At 44.3% G+C, this 22738-nt stretch overlaps 1 protein-coding gene across 2 annotated transcripts in view; it reads right to left on the reverse strand.

Annotated features, from left to right (window-relative positions):
• AFAP1 (actin filament associated protein 1) overlaps nucleotides 1-22738 on the reverse strand; it is a 423233-nt gene that overhangs the window by 348337 nt on the left and 52158 nt on the right. The window lies entirely within an intron of this gene.

Consider the following 22738-nt stretch of genomic DNA (forward strand, 5'->3'; position numbering starts at 1 on the left):
GTTGGTTGACTTGCCCACTTCAATACATTCATGCATTTTTCTGAGACTTGTAACTGACCAGACTTTATGACTTGATCTGCCAGCTCACGCCATTGTTCTGGACAGGCATGACCAATGACACGGTTTATGGTTATCACCTCGTGATACACCTGCATCTTCTGTGGGGGACTACGGACATTTAGCAGTTCAGATTAATACACCTTCATTGTCCCGATGATTTCCATCACTTGGTGTATCAGTGGCACTGATGGAAAAGTTAATGAAAAGGACTCTTGAGACACCTTCTGCTGACAACTTAAGGATGCCTTGCATTTTGTCTTGTTACTAGTACATCCATCTCTGCGGCTACACATACTTGGAAACGTGTTTACATAGAGGGCCAGGTTAGCTCCAATTTGTGTAAACCATTATTTCACTAGTACTTACTAAGTGAGATTACTACGACTGCCTTCTCGTCAGACTTCCTTAACACTCCCCACTGAACAAGGTTCTCAACTTTTCCAGAAGAGCTTTTACCCTGTCAGGGCACACACAGAACCACCACTGCCTTCAACAAGGAACTCTGATGGCTCTCGGCTAAACCAAAGTTCAGGGTTCATCCTCAGAGTACCATGCAACCTACTTAACTACCACACAATCTCCAAGAGTTCATGACTTGTCAGCCAGAACCAAAATCATCTTGTGCATCATCTAAAATCCGTAATATTTACCTCTTAGTCCCCCCGCCCCCATTGCTGCAACTCACTGACTGCCCCAAAGCTCTGAAAATTTTCTAGACTCCATGTGTTCAAAACTATTCTGAAACGTCATTGTGTGAGTTTGGAACAAAAGTATAATTAAGGAAACGGCCCCAAAAACTGTAAATAGGTGTGAAATGTTAACAGATTGTATTGTTTTAAATACAGAGCACCCAGCCTTGCGGGCTACACGCCCTACATAGGGAAGAGTAATAAATATGTAAAAGGGAGGATTTTTTCCCCTATCAAAAAAGTTATTTTAACGTTTTGGAATAATGATTTAAACTGCAGCAGTCAGGCTCCACTGGCATCCCTGAAGCCAGGTTGTTTCCATGTCACACTAGTGGATGGCACGGTGGCATTCATTTTCCATGTCATGGGTGTAGTTTATGCACCATACACAATGGCACTATAGTAAAATTAAATATGCCTATCAGGTGCAGTCAATGTTTACGAACAATAACATTCGGCAAACAACGTGCCGGCACTGCAAAAACTGCCATTTTCTCACAACAAACTGAGCCTCCAACAAGATTCTTCGAGCAAAAGAGAAAACTCTGCAATGCACTCAACAGTGTATGAAATATGTGACAAATTCCTGCCAATTATACTTGATCAAGACATGCTCACACCCTGAGCTGTTTCAAGACCAAGCCAAGAGTCTACTGGCAGCCAATGGACTGCAAGATCACTCATATCCGGATTAGTATATGGCTGGGCTACACTTTCAATATAAGACAGAGAAACATATGAATCTAATCAAATACACAAGATGCTGACACATATGGGTGACATTCCCAATGAGAGAGGCCATTACAAAGCACAGACTCACTAGGAACAGGCAGAATTGACACTGTCCACTTTAGGGCAATACACATTTTCGGCTGCAAACTTCTGTGGCATGTGTAATATTCTCTAATGTAACACAATCCCATTTTTCACCGTTATTCAAAAAAGGTGTGTACACTGCAGTGGCAGACACCACGGAGGTTCCTGTCGGTACTACAAAATCTTTCTGGATTCTGTGGTAGTTTCCATAAATATGCAAGGCCATTTCCTTACAAAAATTGTACACATGCTACAGAAATGTCTGCAGAACTCCTGGAAATTCCACAGAATGCTCCCAATATGGATTTTTTTTAGGAATTTACAAATCTCAATACATGGTCTAATTCCTAGAAATCTTTCAGCTCATATCACCATCCCAGTCATGTGTGTTGTTCTACGCATTAGTCACCATAGCACAATACTTGCTCCTTAGAAAGTGAGGGAACCAGAGGTTTTTCGAGTTTCTGGGTTGGCGACTCTACAGGTCATTGTAGTGACACATGAAGGTTAAACATACATTAGCGCAATGAAGCAATACTACAGGAAGGTAAGGTCAGCGAGGGGTTGAAGTACAAACACGCAGAGCTCTAGAATGTATTAAATGGTACGGCACAGGTGGGAGTTGGGGCAGCCAAATATACACTTTACATGTGGTCACTGAATGGCTAGACGCTCCACAGCATGCTCAAGGCCTCTCTTAATGCTTGTGTCCTAGAACTTGCCTACCACATGCTCCATCAGTGAGACACTGTTCTCACTTTTAAGGTATGAACCAAGTGTAGGACGTGGGGGGGGGGGGGGGGGGGAGAACAAACCTTCCAAGCCTCCTCTTGTTCTCCTACACAATTGGCATCATTAATCTAGTTAATGCAGAGGAGACAGTAGGGTGAAGACTAAGCCCACAAAGTGCACGTTACTGCAACTGCCCAACTTTCACAACACAAGCGCACAAGAGGTTGTAGAAAATTGCACACATAACATGCTTTTCAGAGTATTTACGGTTAAGAAACATGCAGCCACCTAGATGCAGATGTGGTGTTGCTGCCCTGAGCTCTGGAAATGCCCATGGGCAGCAGGGCAAAGTTTCCAGATGAATAAATGATTGACTTCTCCATTATGTTCCCTTTTCCACCTACAAATATGTTTTCACCGCCTATCTCCATCTGCCAGACTTCTTTTCTGTTCTACTAATGCTTTTTGTCAGAGTGACTCAGAATACCCACATAGTTCAGTGCATCGAGTGTTTTCAATGGGGCAGGGTGGGGTGGAAACCTCAAGCACAAAGGCCATGATCATTCTCGTCATGTTTCCCCATGCTGAATCAGCACTCCCCTGCAACTGGCTGCAAGTGGGCCAGCGAGCAAAGGGGCAAGGAGCAGGAAGGAGGTCTGGTTTGGGGAGGAGGCAGGGGGGGGGGGTTAATTGCCAAAACTCCAAACCTGAAGCAGCAAACACCACGCATCAAACACATATTGACAAAGCCAATTGGTCTGGCACTGGCTACCAACCAGCCTTTTGACTTTGTTAAGGTTTTTTGTTTTGTTTTGTTATTTCCTTTGAAAAACTTTATTGTTGGAGGAACTGTCAGTCGCTCAAACTGTCAGTCGCTCGCCAGTATACATTAAAAAAATCCTAAATAAATAAATATCTTCAAGACAATATAATTTCACCCAGTCTGTAATTTTTCATTCACTGGCAAATTCTAGATAAAAGTTAAGTCGAGCTTTATTTCGGGTTACCAAGGTAACCATAAAAATGCAATACAAAGATTAAAAGACAATAATAAAACATTTCAGATTGACACAATACAGTACATGGGAATAAAACGTATTGGAGAAAAATAACACCACAGAAACAGCCCAATAAACTTAGCTTCAGTCACAGCCATATCACCCAGCAGATGTTTGGCCCCGCACTTAAGGGAACCTTCATCCCACTGGGCTACTGGTTAATTGAAGTCAATTAAAAGTTAGCGTTTCCTCAAGTCTCATCGTTCAACGATCGACAGACAAGTTTTTGGGCCTACTGCTCATTTTAAGATTGGAAGAGGCCACACAGTTTTATGCAGGTGTGCTTCTTTTTCTAGCCGAAAGAGGCAGGTTCCCGAACTTCAGAGAGATTTGTGCAGGTATCATGGAAAGCTGCACTTTTTGAGATCTTGACTACTGTATATCCAGGGCACAAGTCCTAAAAAACAAAAAGAAGTGGGGGGACGCTGCCACCAGAAGTGACGAAACGACAGGAAGTGACGTTACGAAAGGTGCCGAGCTCCTCATCCAAGAGAGGCCAAAGAGTGAAGTCCAGCTGTTTGGCAGGGGGGACGGCGTCCCCCCAGTAAAATAAGTGGGGGGACACCGTCCACCCGCGTAGTAGCCCGACTCGAGCCCTGTGTATATCAGACATGGGCTAAAGAAAGGTGCCGTTTCAGAGGAAACATTATTAATTTATTGCTGGACTACCTGATTTTGTCTTTTTCGGATAGTTAACCCCAATAATAGGTGCTCAGTTTTAAATGTATTACTTATATACTACAGACCCAATTCTTTACACACATTGTAGGAAAATGTTGGCCGTGGGAAATTTAAGGGACGACATAGAATTCCATTTTCCTCCTTTGTAAAGGCTTCAAGGGCAAGTTTAGCGGTTGTCATAGATTTCATTTCTTAAGCTCCTACCATTGCCAGGACAGGTTATGCTACTGCTACAGGACAATAGCACCGATGGCTTAAGTGGGCCTGCCCATTTCCCCATGCAGTGTGCTGTAATGTATGGAAGCAGAATGTAAACGTCACTCAAAGGCCAATGGCAGATGGGTGGAAGAGGGTTGACCCCAAAGCCCGTGAGATAGATATAAATACAACACGTGATTATAGTTAGGTATGGTCATACGATATTACTTTGCATTAAAAAAAAGAAATTCACTGAATTCATAAAGCATACATTGACACTGTACCCTCTAACGAAGGAAACTACTCCGTGGATGTGCTCCTTGTGAAAGAGCGAAATGCCGGCCCTCAAAATGGCTGAAGTGGTCTAACCTAGTTGCTGAAATGAGCTTTGGAAAAATGTGAATGACGTAACCTCAGGCCAATGAATGAAGGAAAAGGATTGGCTGACAGTCCCTATATCTATATCATACACTAGCTTACCCGTCGCGCGTTGCTGCGATCTCAGAAGAAAGGAAATTTAAGGAAACTTATTATGATAACTTTCAATTTACATTGTGTCATTTTTATTGAAACTTATTCATTTTAATATGGAAAACATTTTAAAGTGTTTTAATTCGGTTTATTTATTCGAGTGCTTGTGGATACACGGTATTTTTTGTTTTTCTGTCTGGTGCGTACACGAATAAATCAGAAGGTTATCCGACGCGTGAGCTGGCAACATACAGTTGTCCATGTGAGAAGCACGGATTCTCCAAATCTAGTCCACACACTTGCAGCGATTGTGCTTTGTTGATGGTCATTGCAAAAGCGAGTCGCACTGTAAACGTACAGTATTGGAAAGATTATGAGGGCCCTGGGGGCCGATATTTAACAAATTTTTCTTTTTTGCCAGAAAACTTCGCGGGAGTGTACTCAACAACTTCCCAAAGTTTCATGGCAATCGGATGAATGGTGTAGTAATGCATAAAGGACAAACATACAAACTTTCGTTTTATATAATTTTTGTAAAATGAAACGGTTTTCACAAAAATAAAAAATAAACGTTACTGAATATCAGTCTGTCATTCATTGCAGCTGTAAAACACCTACTTCCGGTGTCATAAAAAGACGGATAATTATGTGTGGGCACTTTAATGTGTGCGGCGTGATCCAACACAGGGTAAACCGTCTGTTCTGTCGCTGAAAGTACCCTGACGTCCAGCCTTGTAAAGGAACTGTTGTAGTGTCGAGGAAGGCCCATTAGTAGTGTTTGATCAACAGCACATCATTAGAAAGACCCTGTCAGAGGCGGATCTGACACTGCGAGGCGGAGAGCCCGCGCTCTATTCGAAACATGTGGCGCGCAGATGGCAGGGCAGCAAGTGCCAAAAATACACGGAGCATCTACAAAAACAGCCCCAACGCAAGGTTTCATTTCCACATAGATTCGATGACGAAACGTCAATTTACCAGATGTAATCAAAACTCTGGACTCTTTCTAAACTTAAACTGCCGGGATTCAAGCAAAGCATAGCTTGTTGTACAATGCAAATTGGAATATTTAATAAAATATATTAGAATAGAATACAATTATAACAGAATTCGTGGAGCAGACGATATTGTTGTTAGAATGGTTGCTTGGCGTTATTTTTATAACCGGCCGCTACATACCAAAAGCAAGCCCTCGTTTAAGAGTTGGGAATAATGTGGCGGATGAGTACAAATATCCGATAATCTGTGTAACCAACATTTTGCTTAAACTCTGTACTGAACACTGACGTACATTATCCTGTAGAGAATATAGTTCAGTGAGAACCATGCTTGCCGCAGATATAAGCAGGATCTTTGATCACGAATGCAGAGCCCAACAAGGCTCACTCAGCCTTTCATCCTTCCTTGGTCACCAAGTGGTAAATTAAATACTAAAGACATTTACAGCACTTAGAAAGAGCATTAATCTGGTAGGATGTGATACACAGAAAAGTATATATTTAATGTCAGCATCAAATCAGACTCTGTGATGATTACCAGCAAACTTACCAGATGCTCTAAAGAGTCTGTATCTGTAGGAGTCGTTTTGCCACCGATTATGCCTCATTTTAAGCTAGCAAACGTAAAACAGTAATCCTTCCAGGTGGTATTAGAACTATTGCTCGATATTGCCACATAATTTGTCTATAACAGGGCTACATTTTGCACTTAGCCACTCTCCTTTCCAAAAGCTTCTCCAAACCGGTCCTGGAGGGCCGGATCCATGCCAGATTTTTAAAATTACTACATGTATCTCAATGGGGATATCCAAAAAATCTGGCATGGATCCGGCCCTCCAGGACCGGTTTGGAGACCCTGCTAGGTAATAAGTCAGCATGCGAAGATCCACATTTATGAGGCATGACCTGCAGTTACTTTAAAACAACAAATACAAAGTTACAACTGCAACGCGTGGAAAGTATAAACAGACTTAAAGAAAGAATACGAACAAAGCAGGCAAGGAAGGATGGTAGCAAGCAACAGGAAGAGCAAGACCTGGGGGAAGAGAAATAAAGAATGTGGGCATGACGGAAACCGACAGGGGCAAGCAACAGAAAGCAAGAGTAAGCTGGCATGGAGGGAAAGGTGAGGGAAATAAACACGGACACAGAAGCACAGGGGGAGAGAGAGGCCACAATGAGCACATGTGGGGAACAAAAAGGTAAGGACAAGCCTCAACAAATCAAAGCCATTTATCAGGGTGAGCTATATTTAGAGACTACTAAAACATTCTGGCAGCTGACAAACAGGTGTTCTGTTCAGCACAAAGTGAAGCAGCTGCAAAGATGCCTTTAAATCTGGTCTTTAACCGGTCACATTTATTCTGTGTTCAGAGACAAGTCAAAAGTGAGTTTACATCTACAATAACTTTTCTTACTCAGACTGCAAAGTTACAGGATTTTGTAAAGAGAGTGGTTTGAAAAATGTGCTGTACAAAAAGTGTGAAATGAAAGGCTGTATGATGTCATGTTTTATTCTAACACGTTTAAATAGCTAAAAAGTGAACTGTACAAACATTCCAAAATAAATTTCAGTAGTTATGAAAGCCCACGTTTTGTAATTCTGTTTGATGAAAAAAATATTCTAATAGGATGAAAACAAATCAGAACACTTTACTTGATGATGAGCAAATGATGACTATGTTTGCTGTAGCCCAATGTCTACAGATTGTTTATACGCTATATAGTTTTATAATTAAAATTGCATGTTAGAGGGAACGTTTTTGGCCATTTCTCATTGTGCAAGGAAGGGAAGCGAGGGAGGGACGATGAGGTAATGGCAGTGCACTTCCACTTCATGCTTTAGAAATAGATTTTTTTAAAGTGAGTTTTTATATTTCAACAATTTTTATTAGCAACTTTTCATATATACATATAGTACAGAGATAGCATTGCCTCGCGGTCTGGGGTCACCCATGTGACCATCTCACGGGGGTTCGTACGTTCCCAGGTGTTTGTCTAGGGATGTCCACATTTCGCCTCTCGCTGTGTGGTTGGGGGCGTGTGTTGCCGCAATGTTGTCTGCCCCCCTCAGGAAGGTAATCCAGTTAACCCAGCCCTTGAACGTGGCTTTCCCTGTATTTTTCCAGTTTGCTAGTATCGTTTTGACTGCTGTCGTGAGGAGGAGGTCTATCAGGTCGCCGTCCTCTTTTGATTGGAGGTCTAGGGCCATGAAGGCCGTCGCTAGTCCTACAAAGCCTGGCTGTATGTCCCTCCCCACTACCTTTGTGATGAAATCTGTGATTCTGGCCCAAAAGGCTCTGACTCGGGTACAGTGAAAGATTAGGTGAGCAAGGTCTCCCTTCTCTCTCTTGCAGTTCCAGCAGGTGTCAGTTTCTCTGACCCCTACCTCTGAGAGTCTGGCTGGCGTCCAGTAAGCTTTGTGTAGCAGCCAGTATTTTGTCTGTGCGACTTGGGGTGAGATTTTATTTTGGGACGTGGACAGCCACAAGCGGCTCTTTTCCCTCTCGTTTAGTTGTCTGCCTAGGAGCTCTTCTCAGAATCCTATTGTTTTGTTGTTGAGTTTTGACGTTGTCGGACTTAATAATTTGTATAGGTGTAACGCTGAACTAGGAAACATTCCTGCCCTGATGGCAATGCTATTAGTGAACTAAGAGGCAAGTACCCTATATGTGGGCTAGATTCTAATTACGCATGGAGCAAATGTTTAGTCTATTAAATCAAACCACATAGATTTTTTTTGCACACAGAAATGCTGAACTCACATTCTCATATGTGATAATGAAGAAAAAAGGTTGTTCCGCAAAATAAAATGGTTGCCTAGGATGACATATTGAGACCAGTTTATGGGTCAAGTACATTTACAGTTAAGTGGTGTAGATTATTCCAGTCACTAGATCTGCAGGTAGCAACAGATTTACGATTTTTCGAGGTCTATAAGGGCAGGGAACGCAGCACAGAGCACAGGGGGAGGGGATGGGGGGGAAGAGGGCATGTGCGAAAGGGGGCCCATGAGGTAGATATCTTGCAAAAACCACCCAAGCAGTGGTATGACAAGCACTTTGTGCATGCTCCAAAGGAGGGCCAAACAAAAGAGGATTTGAAGCCTATACACATTTAAAAATAAAATCAGAATCAAGCAAATGAGTGAAAACGAAGTCAACCAATAGTAACAAAATAAAAAAATTCAAAATTAAAAAGGGAAATAGAGGTGTGATGAAAGGAGATGAATAATCAAGATATCCCACCTCCACTTGGGAAAAGGTGGACCAAGGGGACAATGGTACATTGTATTCAAAAGACTACAGTTACACATTGGGTAAGTGTAAGAGTTTGGAGGGCATTAGCCTCACATTTTGCTTTCTTAACATGGTGTAGAGTGTACAATTCGGCAAGAATATAGCAAATGAACATAATTAGCATTACAGATATGCAAGTCTATATTGAGTAAATCTGGTTCCTCAACCAAGGAGGAACATATTTCACTCTTAGGTGTATCTGTAAGGGGGTTTAAGATTTGGGCTGTAAATGTTTACCAGAGTTACCCCAACATACTTGCAAGACTGAATCGAATTTTACCCAGTATGTGATTTTTGATTGAGTGGCACACAACTTCTAAACAAAGGTTAGGTTTTCCTCCAATATCATAAGTCCACTATCGACAGGCATGTTTCTGGACCCATTGCCTATTTTAAGGTTAGGTGGCCCCCCACAGCCCTGTCTCTTCTCTCGCAGAAAGAGGCACTCCCCTGTACTTTACAGATATTGGTCACAGGTTGTGGGGGTACATGTACCATGGAAACCTGCACTTTTTTAAAATCCTGAATCCTGTTTATCAGTCATGGGCTAATAAAAGGTGCTGTTTTGGAGGAAACAACATTACTACATTGCTTATTAAACATATGTACACAAACAAAGAGTTAACACCGCTACAAATCGGCATCATTTGAAAGGGCACCCTTTGGTGAAGAAAATTGTGATTTTCATGAAATTGAAAATTGTAAACAATTGTTTCAAATTATTTTTAAAAAATTAAGAAATGGAGCAGGAACCCCTGTTGCACACAGCCAAATGTCATGCCCAGTAGGGTGCAGCTGCTTGCAGAGGGGTGTGCCAGACATGCGGCAACCCCAAACTACACATGCACAGATGGGATTGGGAGCCATTGGCAAGTCAAATGAATGCCCTGGCCAGAGGCCAAGTGCTGCTGTACACAGAAAGGGAAATAAAGTTATTATTTAGAAGAACAAAAATAGAAGTTTACTGAACTAACTTGTTAAAAGCTCAACTACGATTCTGGCTCAAACGTGCAAAACCACTGAAATTTGAAGTATTTACAATATGCAGTGCATGCTAACATTTACATAACCCTCCGTGCATAAAACACAAAATAAAACCACTATCTAACAAGCATTGGAAATGCAATAGGTCTCGCACCATTAGAGTTAGTGCTTTTAGAATTGTTTATGGGTTTTTTTTGTAAATGTTTAGCATTTTTGTTTCCTGTAGCCAATGCTAAAGTATTACAAATAAAAAAAGCCATAAACATTTCTAAAAGCTCTAACTGAAATGGTCTGAGAACTATTGCACTGTGTGAGGGTGAGGGTGAGTGAGGGTGAGTGAGGGTGAGGGTGAGTGAGGGTGAGTGAGGGTGAGGGTGAGTGAGGGTGAGGGGTTGAGGGTGAGTGAGGGTGAGGGTGAGTGAGGGTGAGGGGTTGAGGGTGAGTGAGGGTGAGTGAGGGTGAGTGAGGGTGAGGGGTTGAGGGTGAGTGAGGGTGAGGGTGAGTGAGGGTGAGGGGTTGAGGGTGAGTGAGGGTGAGTGAGTGAGGGTGAGGGTGAGGGTTTGAGGGGGAGGGGTCGAGGGGGAGGGGTTGAGGGTGAGTGAGGGTGAGGGGTTGAGGGTGGGTGAGTGAGGGTGAGGGTTTGAGGGTGAGGGGTTGAGGGTGAGGGGTTGAGGGTGAGTGAGGTTGAGGGTGGTTGAGTGAGGATGAGTGAGAGTGAGGGTGAGTGAGGGGTTGAGGGTGAGGGGTTGAGGGTGAGGGGTTGAGGGTGAGGGTGAGTGAGTGAGGGTGAGGGGTTGAGGGTGAGTGAGGGTGAGGGTGAGGGTGAGTGAGGGTGAGGGTGAGTGAGGGTGAGGGGTTGAGGATGAGTGAGAGTGAGGGTGAGTGAGGGTGAGGGGTTGAGGGTGAGGGGTTGAGGATGAGTGAGAGTGAGGGTGAGTGAGGGTGAGGGGTTGAGGGTGAGGGGTTGAGGGTGAGGGGTTGAGGGTGGGTGAGGGTGAGGGGTTGAGGGTGAGTGAGGATGAGTGAGGGTGAGTGAGGGTGAGGGGTTGAGGGTGAGTGAGGATGAGTGAGAGTGAGAGTGAGTGAGGGGTTGAGGGTGAGTGAGGGGTTGAGGCTGAGTGATGGTCAGGGTGAGTGAGGGTGAGGGTGGGTGAGGGGTTGAGGGTGAGTGAGGGTGAGTGAGGGTGAGGGGTTGAGTGAGAGTGAGGGTGAGGGTGAGTGAGGGTGAGGGGTTGAGGGTGAGGGGTTGAGGGTGAGGGGTTGAGAGGGTGAGTGAGTGAGGGTGAGGGGTTGAGGGTGAGTGAGGGTGAGGGGTTGAGGGTGAGTGAGGGGGAGGGGTTGAGGGGGAGGGGTTGAGGGTGAGTGAGGGTGAGGGGTTGAGGGTGAGGGGTTGAGGGTGAGTGAGGGTGAGGGCGAGTGAGGGTGAGGGGTTGAGGGTGAGGGGTTGAGGGTGAGGGTGAGGGGTTGAGGGTGAGTGAGGGTGAGGGGTTGAGGGTGAGTGAGGGTGAGTGAGGGTGAGGGTGAGGGTGAGTGAGGGTGAGGGGTTGAGGGTGAGTGAGGGTGAGGGGTTGAGGGTGAGTGAGGGTGAGTGGGTGGTTGAGGGTGAGTGAGGGTGAGGGGTTGAGGGTGAGTGAGGGTGAGGGGTTGAGGGTGAGTGAGGGTGAGTGAGGGTGAGGGTGAGGGTGAGTGAGGGTGAGGGTGAGTGAGGGTGAGTGATGGTGAGGGTGAGTGAGGGTGAGGGGTTGAGGGTGAGTGAGGGTGAGGGTGAGTGAGGGTGAGGGAGGGTGAGGGTGAGGGAGGGTGAGGGGTTGAGGGTGAGTGAGGGTGAGTGAGGGTGAGGGTGAGTGAGGGGTTGAGGGTGAGTGAGGGTGAGTGAGGGTGAGGGGTTGAGGGTGAGTGAGGGTGAGTGAGGGTGAGTGAGGGTGAGTGAGGGTGAGTGAGGGTGAGTGAGGGTGAGGGGTTGAGGGTGAGTGAGGGTGAGGGACTGAGGGTGAGTGAGGGTGAGGGTGAGGGTGAGGGTGAGTGAGGGTGAGGGGTTGAGGGTGAGTGAGGGTGAGTGAGGGTGAGGGTGAGTGAGGGTGAGGGTGAGTGAGGGTGAGTGATGGTGAGGGTGAGTGAGGGTGAGGGGTTGAGGGTGAGTGAGGGTGAGGGTGAGTGAGGGTGAGGGAGGGTGAGGGTGAGGGTGAGGGAGGGTGAGGGGTTGAGGGTGAGTGAGGGTGAGTGAGGGTGAGGGTGAGTGAGGGGTTGAGGGTGAGTGAGGGTGAGTGAGGGTGAGGGGTTGAGGGTGAGTGAGGGTGAGTGAGGGTGAGTGAGGGTGAGGGGTTGAGGGTGAGTGAGGGTGAGGGACTGAGGGTGAGTGAGGGTGAGGGTGAGGGTGAGTGAGGGTGAGGGGTGGCCAACATCGCTATCCTCGTTAAACCAGTTGGCTCATCAGTGTTTGTCAACAGTGCGCCTTGTTGAGTAAGCAGAAAGAGATCGACGGCGGTTCGATAATGCCACAGCTCTGTGCTAACAAAAATGCGGAAAAAATAAGCATTTAAATCATTGGCAAATTCTACGGAAATTGATTGCAAATGGGAGCAGCTCTGCTTGTAAATCCTCCCTCCGTCGCCCAGGCTGCTGGACTGGAATTGCAGCAGCTAGAAGTGAGGAAGAAAAAAACAAGCAGCAGAGCACGGCGTCAGTGTTGGCATTGCTGGGGGGTAGGGGGGAAGTGGGGATTTAAAAAAAATGCGACACGGTGGGCAGGGGAGGGGGCGGAGCGGGTAAAATAAACAAAGCGCAGAAAACCACACAGAACCAGGGCTACATTTCACACATATTAAAGAAACCAGCAAACAACTACAACATAATGCAAGGCAAAATAAATACTAATTAGAGCAATGGTGCCAAGTACTAATCCTGCGTAAGCATGTGTACTACACTAAACAAGCATATGTAAAATGAAGAATGAAGGAAACAGTCCCAAATTTTGTGAAACTTATTAGTAGCAGCTTGGGTTGAAGACCGGAGATACAAGAAGAGAGATAACGACCAGGAGTTAGATGGTGAAACGTAATCCTCACGCTGCATCCAACACCAGCAACAACCAGAGGCCAAGCGTAGCCTGGCAGCCGGTAGCACGAGCCAATAGAGAGCTTGATTACAGACACAGGCAACAGCAGACAACCGCTGCAATCGCAAAGGACCCTGAGCTGAAAATAGCGTCCACAACCTCTACCTTCACTCTCATTTCAAAATCCTTCTTGGTTTAGTAATCCTCTGAGGGAAAAATGCTTGTGACGTGTGTCTGTTTACAAAAAGGACAGGCAAAAATACAGAAAGAGCTTCATAATCCAAACCAAATTTAAATCCGATAAATATTTAATAATATTTCACAAGCAGAAATGATCAAAGGTGGATCAGATCATCAAATAGGGATCCGTAAAACTGGCAAAATAATAAAGGGCAGAGCTAGAGAAGTGTTTCTTTTATATCTTTTAAAAAAGTTATTGTACGCCTGTCTGTTGTCTTGCTTTATGACGAGGTGTTGAAATTACGGCATTCCCAATAAATTCTAGATTCCAACATCCCCATGAGTTCCCGTAATGGTCTGGAATGGTCTTAAAACATCCTGAGAATCGGCTCCAAAAATAGTGATTTTTCTTAGAGTCTCCATGGTGACTTTGAGGTTTTTTGGCCCTGGTAGGGGAATTTAAAGGATGCAATCCTATTTATTTGGTGGAAATCTCCTACAAGATCAAGCCACAATTCCCCACACCAAACCAAAAAGGGGGGAAGTGGGGATTTAAAAAAAAATGCGACACGGCGGGCAGGGGAGGGGGCGGAGCGGGTAAAATAAACAAACAAGACGGAGGGAAGAGAGGGGAGGGGGGAGGAGAAATGCGACACGGCGGGAAGGGGAGGGGGCGGAGCGGGTAAAACAAGACGGACGTGCACGCGCTTTTAAGCTCAATGCGCATGCGCATTGAGCTTAAAAGTCACGGGCACTGCAAGGAATCGCCACGATTCCTTGCAGTGGATAAAGAGTGGATAAGCCCCCATAGTCTCGCTTGCTCGATGCGCATGCGCATCGACAGGCGAGACCTAAAAAACGGCAGGCAAAATAAAAAATAAAATTAAAAAAACTACCAAGCACGAAAAACATGAAAGGTGGTACGAGTTATGTACAAATGAATATTGGCAAAATAGCATACTATCGCTTCTTTGAAGACCTAACAAGGATTACCGCAGTGATAATCTTCTACCAGTAGAGTTTGCCACAGGAGGGTGACCAACACCAACCCCCTTACCTTGACTGCAATCTGTCAGCTTTTTTGAACAACACAATACAGTTTGTAACATAGTGCAATAATAACTCACTATAAAAGACCTAGTGATGCTTTTAATAAAAAGAAAAAAAAAGAGGTCTAATGCCTTTGTAACAACTTTTCATAAGTAATGGATCAGACCTATGGCATCGGACATGGCCTTTATCATTGGCTTGTCACCATATCCAATTTTGGGCCTGCTGTGCTGCGCAGAGTAAGCTTTTCCACAAGGAAACCATCAAGAAACAGTCATAAAATAGGAAATGTATACAAAATTACAGTTGGCAAAACAAAATATTATCTTTCCCAAGAGGGCCTATTAAAGATTACAACAGTGCAAATCTTCAGTCCCCACGGTTTAACAGGAGTAATACACACTAAAACTGGCTATTTGCGACACTCCATTTAACAAAATGCCTCTCAAAATGAAATACAGAATAATGACAGCGGTTTTTCACAATAAACAAGTCAAGCCTTCTGCCTTTATCGTAACTTTTCATAATGCATAGATCACAGTCTTGATCAGTGGCTTTCCACCATAACTAACACAGTCCTGCTGCATTGAACAGAAGCGCTTTCCCATAGGAAGAAGCAGGCACCTTCTGCCCAATCAAATGCTGTACTCCAAGAAATCAACCCGTGGGCGGAGACTACACCCCTCTCTCAGCGGTACTTCTGAAGGCTTTTATTCTGCTGATCACATAAGGTAAAGCTGTCAAGTCAGACTTAAAAGGAGTGAATACTAAACCCTGCCTAATGCCTCTCGAAAAGGAAAGAGATTGCCTTTGGCAGTGTTAGCCATAATCAACAGATGTGCATATGAAACTTTAGAGAGAGTGCTCAATTCCCATCTGGTTTAAAGTGAACTATATTTATTTTAAATTATGCGATCAAATGGCAAGGTAAGGAAGAGGACTTTCCTCTTTCCTTTCATATAAAGACTGGTCAGCAGAACTGAAACACTTTCACCATGCACAAACATGTGCAAGCCTCTCCCAAGCTACAGTGTAAACCAGTAAGTGCACTATCACCACATGCCTATAGACATGTACAAAAATGCTTTTTAGTCCCTTGAATAGGTCCATGCCTGTAAAAATATTCCCCCTTTCATGAATGAAGGCCATTGTGACTTTTTTTTCCCGAGTTGAAGGGAAATATTCAATATCGAATAACATTGAAGCTCCTACTAACCCCCCCCCTCCCCCCCACCCCACCCCACCCCACAAGTAGTGTACATTTCTGCCATTTTAGGTCTTGGCCATACAGACATTGGTATAGTGCTGTTGTTTGGCATACATTCCAGTTAGGCTCATTAAAATTTGGAATACGAGCTTCAAACGTGTGCAATTTACTAGTATAGATTTTTCCTTTATCAGAAAGCTTCACGTAAATTTAAGAAAAAACATTTAAATGCTCCTTTTACTTATGTTACGTAATGACCATTCAGCTAGAGATCATCAAGGCTCCTACCTACATCTGCCCTTATTTGTAGTGCTTAGGAATGTACTATTGCCTCATATTCTAGCACGCTCATGGCTAGAATAGGTTTATTTTCTGAACATAATTTTGCCCCATTTCACCTTTGTAAAATTCCCATATATTAATGTTTAACATTCTTTAAGATGATGCTCTTTGCACTAGGTTTTATTCGTATTTCTTCAGCACCATTTCACTATATTGAAGAGGGACACATGAAGAGGGACTGAGTGGTCATTACGCAGTTCTGTTCTCTCGCACAAATCGCTACCAAATCTCTCCATGTGATTTATTTTGTGGTCTACATTAAAAAAACTGACCAGCTGTTTATTCAAGGGTGACATGTGTCCTTTACTGTGATGAAAGCAGGATCAAATGTCAGATAATGTTTCTTCCTATGATGTCACCAGGGTCAAAGCTACAGCAAGGTCTTTTCTTGTTAAAGTATCTTGGAGGGAGGGATATTGCTTCGGTTATGGCTGCCATTTTTTGGTGAATCGATATCTATGTGTTGCACTTAAAGGGTTTCCCTTCGGTGATGGCGTTCATAAAAGCGTCCAAATGTTTAAAAAGGAGTAGATAGTAGGGATACGTCAAAACAAATGTATATCTCGTTTTAACCATTAGTAACACATCCGTGATTAAGGATTACATATACCGTATTTTCCGGCGTATAAGACGACCCGGCGTATAAGACGACCCCCTACTTTCATGGACAAAATGTAGGTTTCATGATATATTCGCCGTATAAGACGACCCCCACTTCCTAACGTCCTCAGTCCCCTTTCTATCTCCATGGACTGAGGAGATCATGTGGTACTGACGCTCCTCTCCTTCCGATGAGCGTAAGAATTGCGGACGGAGAGAGAGAGCAGCACACGTGGAGGAGCGCCTCGTCTGCCTGGGGGATGTGCAGCTGCAGTCCAGGTAGGGTTCACGGCGCCATTTGTTTTCTTTTAAAAATTGCGCAGTGTTTGAGTTGCCTCTGGCTGGCGAGGGGCTGATATCGTGTTGCACATGTAACGTTCGTACTTCTGCTCTGCTCATTAGCAGCCTGTGGTACCGTAACAGTACCGTAATTTATTTTCAAGACCGCCTACGTTCTTTGTTCTGTGCTGGAGTTCCCTAAGCGGCACCCATTTCAATTGAGACGCGGTCTGACACCTTCGGGTGAAGTCCGCGCTATGTAAAAAATACCGCCATTTTTAGTAACCGGCGTATAAGACGACCCCCGACTTTCCAGAACATTTTAAGGGGTTAAAAAGTCGTCTTATACGCCGGAAAATACGGTAATATCAATTCCCATTTGTTACTCATTTTGGACAAAAAAAACTAAGGGTGCTAAGAAATAGTGAGTTTTGGTAGATTTCAATCCTACTAGAAAATGTATGCCCTTATATTAGTGAATGTTCCTAGATTAGAGGTGGCTTCTCTTGCTTGCATTTTCCTGGAGATCCATCTCTGTGTTCTTTGAGGCCATACCTTTCTTCAGGAGAGATGTTCTGCTTTATTGGGATGTCTGCTGATTTATAGCTGAGAATACTTTCCAGCTTAAGAGCTCTTATGAAAATACAAAGGAGTTATACAGATGCATTTATTCTGTCATCAGAACTCTTCATAGCATTTCTGACCCGACAGCTTATTCTATTCCAATCCTACTAAACTTAGATTAGGGAATTTTCTTCATGGAACACATTTGCTGTATTATTACAATTTTAACTGTAATTCTGATTAATATTGCACAGATGTTGAAATATTGATTGGTGGATTATATTAATTTCTCATGCAGATTCTTAACGGACTAATGCAGTGACGGATGGTGAGCTTCAAAAGAGAGTAGAGCATACAACCAAATACCAAATTTGCCTCAATGAGGTAGCACAGCTGCCCCACGCATGAGTAACTTATTGAGACCAGATATTTACTTAGCATTCTGGGATTGGTAGTCATTTTATAATGGACTAACTTATAAGACTACAAGTTCAAGAATGCAAGTAAAAACCCTATTGTGCATGAGCTGCTCAGGAATGGGCCTTGGGAACGAGTTCTGCATTCGGTCACATCCTATTGGCTGCTGGCAGATGCAATTGCAACATGTGTAACACCATAAAGACGTATGGTTCTACTCTTGGCTGGGACTGCAGCCCCTTTTTTCTTACAACAGAGTCCCTTCTCTCTCTCTCCACAGGCCCTCTCTCACATGCATTTCATTTGTTTTATAGCGCACAACACAGAAATAATGTAGGGACAATGACAATTATTCAGTAATTAAATCAGTCTATAGGAATTGTTACATAAGACCACGAGGACTGGAAGGTGTAGGCGTCACATGGCATCAGTACTAGGAGACAGTATATTTGAAGAGTGCTTAGTAGGGATAAGCAACAATTCTGGATTTAAAATGTACCACTGTGGTGTATTGGCTTTACTAATAAGAATGCATTTCTACCCAACTAACCCGTTTTTTTCAACATCAGTATGATGAGACTGGGGAAAAATAGCGTTCTAACCTATACCTGGTAGGTTTCATGCACCTCTTGGATGACAGTTTGTAGGACACTGTGCTCAATTAGGAATGTAACCTATGAAATGCAAGTGAGAAAAGGTACTATGTGACAAACGCAGTAACCCACTGAGCTATAAACTTAAAATACAGTTCTCTTATCTTCATGGTACAGGTTCTTTGCAGCAGGCACATTAACCCTCTGCGCTACTTTATGATGAGTCAAACCTGCCACTCCAGCAGGAACATTATTCACCGGCGTTACAATGAAATTGTTATTGTTGCATGAAAACGGCTGGAAACATAAGGAACTCTGCAGTGTGTGCTTTTAAACCCATAAGTTATTTCTAAACACAGGATCGGAGCTCAACACCAGGTGCTGTAAAGCCAGAGCTGATGTTCACTCGCTGTTAAGTTAAATAATTTTGTAAAATGGTATACAGACATAAACACTTACCAGACTGTACAAACGTCTGCTGAAGCTGCAGTTGTCTAGCGTGATTATTTCTATGTAACAAGTGATGAGATTTGTGGTGAGTGAACATGGTGCAGCAATGCATCCACGAGGAGCAGAAATCCACAACACAAACATGCTCCTAGCTCCGCAGGTCTTCCACTGGGGCCCGCTAGGGACCAGTTTCAAGACCCGGATTTGTTTTGGCCTGTTGCCCACACTTGCCTTAACCCTTGCATGCTGCCGCTATTCTGCGCCTGTGCGGCAAAATCGCGAGTGGGCGGGTGGTTTTTGACAGCCCCCAGCAGTCATCAGCACACGAGCGCCGTAGTGCATGACGGAAGGGGGCCGTCATCAGCATGCAAGGGGTTAAACACCAACTTGCAGCAGCTGCAGGCTCTGATGTCCTTCATCCACAGCCTTATGTGAACCTCACACATTTCCCAACTCCTCCGAGGACGGGGTGGGGCAATGAATGCTTGTTCCCATCCCACCCTGTAGTGACTTTGGAAATGGGTGGGGTTGCACTGGTACACATTGAAGCTTGGCTGATTGACAAACAGCCTTGGGAAAACCAGGGCTAAAGCTTAGTGCGCCCAGGCAGTTTTCAATAAGCGATGCCTCACTGCGTGTTACGAGACAGTGGCCTTGCAGTCTTGCAGGACACAGAGAACCAGGGCTGAAATGAGGTAAGCCCTATAAATTATGTGCAAGAACCTGCCTGACCTCACAGATTGAGGGTCCGAAGCTCCAAACAATTCAGTACTTTCACATTTTTGAAGGAGGGGGGCAGCCCTTTTGCCCTAATAAAGCAGTCGTCCCAGGACTAAGGATTATAAAATAAATACGGATTTTTAAAGAATCGATTAATAAAACCCTTTAAATCACACAAATTCTCTTTATTGATTATACAAAACTCAATAATGCTTATATCTTTTAAATGTTTGATGTTGATAATTGCTACCCGGCTCCATCACCTTCTTCCTCTCCACAACTGACCTGTGGCTAACTAGTCTCTTGTTTGCAGTGGTCTATATACTGGTCAGAACCAAGAACACAGCCTCAGGGAACACAGTGACAATGGTTGACAACCTAGAGTAAGGAAGCCATGTGTGCACCCAAAAAAAGCGCTAACTTACTTGGAACACTTAGAGCAACATGATGGAATATCAAGGCTGGAAAGAATGGGTTTGCTTGGTGTTACCCAGCATCATACAATGGAGTAGATGCGCATATTATCACAGGGATTATTCACACCATGCAACTTCCTTCAGCAAAAAGCATCATCATATATTCTAGCAGGTAAGCAATACTATTTGGAATGGAAACAATATCGTTTATAGACACAGCATTACTACTGTTACATGTAGAACTGACAGTGTGCATGAGAAGTTACTAGAGAGACAGGTTAAGTGCTACAAGATATAGCACAGAAAGACAATGAGACTAGAGCACAGAATAATTCACCACCCTTAAGTAGATGGGCATTAGAGAGGCTAAACAATGATTGCTGCCAGGCTGATGTGAAGGGGAACTGGGATCCGGTACTAAACAAGGGGACTCCAGTCTGGCCTAGAGGGAATTGGATGGATTCACTAAACACTGCTTACTTTAATCCAGAACATGAGGGGTAATAGAGTGTGGTACACGCATGAATGCACCTTTTTAGTGGATTGAACAGGCAACAGAAAACACAGAAAGACCGACAGGAGACACAAACACTGTGGTGATAATCAAAAAGTAACCAGCAGTGATTTCTGAAGGTTAACTACTTTGTCCTGATTTGCAGACTAGGGAAGTGGGTAACAGATTGTTGGGTGAAAATCTGTGGTACAACCTCCAGCCTTGGAGTAGCACCAAGGCAAAACAAGAAAATTAAAGACCACAGTGCAAGATCTCCTCCTATGTTAGTGACAATGTATTGTACAGTTAATTAAAACCTTAACGAGCATGCATCTCATTGTCATAGGTTCAAAACAGCAATTTAAAACAAAACAACCGTTCTAAAAACAGACTGGAGAAGAAAGTATAAAGTGCTCAAACAGCATTGTAAACAGTATCAAGGTTGTTAGGATTGACCTAAGCGCTCCACAGAATGTTCAGTTTTAGAGCAGAACTAGAAAGTGCAGAATACAAAGGCAACAAAGGATTGGCCCAAGTTTGCTTGAGATGTTGACTCGCAGCGTTCCACAAAACGCTCATTTAAAAGACTGAGCAATTAAGGATAGTGGGTACATGGCAACACAACTGTCCCAAGGTTGGTGCAGGTGTTGAATAGCGGGTGTGCAGAGGTGTTTCACATGGCATTCATCTTGAGAGCCAAAGCAGGTAGAAAGTCCAAATTGCAAAAGGAGCCACTGATTATTCCAGGGATGCCTCAGATGTCGAATTGCAGCTGTGCAATAAGGTGAATAGTTTAAGGTCCAAGTTCTGCATCGCATTCGCAGAACCCAGTTTCGCTGCGGTCATCTGGAGGACTTTAAATGATGTGAAATTTAGTCCGGTATTATCTGGGGTCAGGCTGGAGATTACAGCCAGACAGAAGGTTCGGACTCCTAGGCGAACAAAGTCTCTGTGAAGTAGAACTTTTCTTAGCTGTAGCAAGGAAGGACAGATGCGTAGAAGGTGAACAATGGTTTCCTTCTCAAGCCGCAGAGGCAACACATTGCACCAGGAGCTGCAGTGTTCTGCCATATCGGGAGGCGACCACACATGTTCCATCCCCCAGTCTAAGTGCCACTAACCTGGCTTTTAGCCACAACAAATAGGTTCAGGTAATGCATTTCTGCTAATTCTAGGGGGTATAGGAGTTCATTACTGCCCAGGCGCACACGTGCTTGCTCAATGATACCATATCTCCTAGCCTTGACAGTTTTTTGTGGTGACTGCTATGAGCTTTTTAAATGCCAACTGAGGGAGGGTTTTCCCCATTGCCCCTGTGAGCAAACGTGTGTTTTCTTTGACTTAGAGATGGTGTTTATACGATGACCGAGCACTAGAACTTCTGCCAGAATAAGCCATTTTAGTGTCTTGCGTGGCAAGTCTAAGCCTATGTCAAAAATGTAAGAATGAGCTCCTTCTGGCCCAGTAATGCTTTATTATGTTGAACTTGTGCCTTATTTGTGTTGGTAACACTCTTTTTGGCAGAAGAAGAGTGGCTTTATATATTTGATTGACGGAATTATCCAACAGTGGCCTTCATACCCAGTGTGATTTCGCTCCCGTAAGACAGTGCAGGGTGAACTTTGCCTTCATCACCTGAAGTAAGGGGTCTAGGCTCAGTCCCCTTAGTTTCTGGGCAAGAGTTGGAGGGCGCGATTAAGGCTGGTGCCTTTATTTTTCAGGGAAGGCAGTCGAGATTTAAATGTGCCTTGACTGCCCAGATATTTATACTTGGAGCTGTGCTCGATCCATTCTCCTTTGAAATGCCACCAGCCACCACCGCTGTGTCCTTTCCGAAGACGACTGTCATGGATTTTGTAGGGTTTATTTCGAGGCTGATCCTGAGAGTATAGAAGTATAGTGTGGAGAGTTGATGCTGAAGGTCTATGTTAGTTTGGCTTAGCAGTACAAGGTCATCCGCGTAGAACAGATGCGTCAGGCGCTGACCTCCCAGTTTGGTTGGGTGGCAGCTGACTTTGTCTAGGGCCTCGGACAGATCTGCGATGCATAGATTGAAAAACAGGTAACGCGAGTACGCAACCATGCTTCAATTCTGAGTTGGGGGGATCTTTCTTCAAATATGCTAGCCAGCCCCCAGTTTAACTCGCACTCGGATGTTGGAGTACAGCTGCTCAGTTGGTTTCAGTAAGTCAGCCGGTAGAGCCTGGTCTCCCACTATACAGCAGTCAACTTACACATGCCACAAAATTGATTATTGCCTCTTGAAGCTTTGCAAAACAAGAATAAAATATACCCAAAATCAGATTTACTTAGGTATCACGTACAATGCTGCCATTTTTGAAGGATACAAGAAAATGCGGGTTGTAAGCGAGCGCTTCCTCTGGCA

This window comes from Lissotriton vulgaris, chromosome 3_2, assembly GCF_964263255.1.
Source record: "Lissotriton vulgaris chromosome 3_2, aLisVul1.2, whole genome shotgun sequence".
Lineage (NCBI taxonomy): Eukaryota > Metazoa > Chordata > Amphibia > Caudata > Salamandridae > Lissotriton > Lissotriton vulgaris.